The 2,287-nt window shown below is 25.8% G+C and overlaps 1 pseudogene; it reads right to left on the bottom strand.

The window, feature by feature from the left end:
• Positions 1-888: 888 nt before the first annotated feature.
• LOC106792886 lies at positions 889-1,853 on the bottom strand (annotated as a pseudogene).
• Between the last annotated feature and the right edge of the window lie 434 nt (positions 1,854-2,287).

Raw genomic sequence — 2,287 nt, 5'->3', positions numbered from 1 at the left:
AATGAAGGTGAAAAATATTCTTCTGTTATATATAAAATTTTTAGAGATGGGATAGCAATTATAAATAAAATAATTATTGGTGTTAAGGTTCAAATTGTTTCAATGAAATGTTCATTTATTAAAAATCGATTTGTAATTTTGTTTAAAATTAGGAAGATAAATATATATACAATTAATGTTGTAATTAAGATTAATATTAATATTGAGTAATCATGAAAGAAGATTAGTTGTGTTATATTGGGTGTGTTTGAATCTTGAATATAAAAATTAGGTCAAGTTTGAATTTATAAAAAAATATTTAAAATATCTTTATATTTGATGTTTAAAATCAATGCACTTTTTTGCTATATTATAAGTTATAAGTTGATGGAATTTCTCTATAAGTGTGAAAATGAGGAGGGTATGAATGAAATCATTCTATATTTGTTGCTATATAAAATTTAAATAAAATTGTTTGTTGTCTAATAAATCTTTCTATAATAATGAATATTAATATGATTATTGATAAAGTTGATATTAAGGATCCTATTGTTGATAATATATTTCATGATATATATATATCAGGGTAATCTGAGTATCGTCGGGGGAATCCTGCTAATCCTAAAAAATGATGAGGGAAAAAAGTTATATTTACTCCAATGAATATAGAGTAGAATTGAATTTTTAGTATTAGTTTATTTAATGATAACCCAAAAAATAAAGGGAATCAGTGGATAAGTCCAGCAATGATAGCAAATACTGCTCCTATAGATAATACGTAATGAAAATGTCCAATTACATAATATGTGTCATGAAGAATAATATCTAGGGATGAATTTGATAAAAGAATCTAGTTAATCCTCCTATAGTAAATAAAAAAATAAATCCTATTCTTCATATTATTGCTGGTGAAAAATTTAATTTAGATCCATAAATTGTTGCTATTCAACTAAATACTTTAATTCCAGTTGGAATTGCAATAATTATAGTTGCTGAAGTGAAGTAAGCTCGTGTATCAATATCTAATCCAACTGTAAATATATGATAGGCTCATACAATAAATCCTAAAATTCCGATTGACACTATAGCATAAATTATTCCTAATGAACCAAAGATTTCTTTTTTTCTTGTTTCATTGGTAATAATTTGTGAAATTATACCAAATCCTGGTAAAATTAAAATGTATACTTCTGGATGGCCAAAAAATCAAAATAAATGTTGGAATAGAATGGGGTCACCACCTCCTAAAGGGTCAAAGAAAGATGTATTTAAATTTCGGTCAGTTAATAATATAGTAATTGCTCCTGCTAAAACTGGTAAAGATAATAATAATAAGATTGCTGTAATTAAAACTGATCATGTAAATATAGGTAAAAAATTTAATGAGTGAGTTTTAATATGTATATTTAAAATGGTTACAATGAAATTAATTGCTTCTATAATTGATGAAATTCCGGCGATATGAAGAGAAAAGATGGCAAAATCTACTGATGATGAATTGTGACCTATAATTGATGATAATGGTGGGTATAAAGTTCATCCTGTTCCTACTCCTATATCATTAATATTTCTTAAGATTAATAATAATAAAGATGGTGGAAGGAGTCAGAATCTTATATTATTTATTCGTGGGAAAGCTATGTCAAGGGCTCCTAATATTAATGGAATTAATCAATTTCCAAATCCTCCAATTATGAATGGTATAACTATAAAAAAAATTATAATTAATGCATGAGCTGTAATGATTGAGTTATAAATTTGGTCATTATTAATTATTGATATTGGGGTTCCTAATTCTAATCGAATAATTAATCTTAAAGATGTTCCGATTATTCCTGATCATATTAAAAATATGAAATATAATGTTCCAATGTCTTTATGGTTTGTTGAGTAAAATCATTTTGTCATTAGGTTTTAATAGTTTATAATAAAATATTAAATTGCAAATTTAAAGAAAATATTTATTTTAAGATTTATAAAAAATGTTTTTATATATTTAACTTTGAAGGTTAAAAGATTTTGTTATCTTAAAATCTTTAAATTTTAAGTTAAATTTATTATAAATAAAATAGATATTGATAAAAATATAAATCTAATAAGTTCATGATAAGGGAAAGAGCGCTGCGGTATATTAAGGAGGTGCTGGAAATGGAGGATTCAAGGTGGCCAAAAATATGTGTGATGGAGGAAATAAGGGCCATAACGAACGGGAATCCATCAAAATGGGGGGAGAATTTGGTCAGTGTGTTGAGGGAAATGGGTATTGAGGACTTGATAGAGATGATAAGGGAAAGAAGAGATGGTGGGA

Source organism: Polistes canadensis, unplaced genomic scaffold, assembly GCF_001313835.1.
Source record: "Polistes canadensis isolate GaletaPanama2010 unplaced genomic scaffold, ASM131383v1 scaffold_1084, whole genome shotgun sequence".
Classification (NCBI taxonomy): domain Eukaryota; kingdom Metazoa; phylum Arthropoda; class Insecta; order Hymenoptera; family Vespidae; genus Polistes; species Polistes canadensis.
The sequence above is the reverse complement of the archived record's forward strand: the minus strand, read 5'-3'. Positions and strand labels throughout refer to the sequence as shown.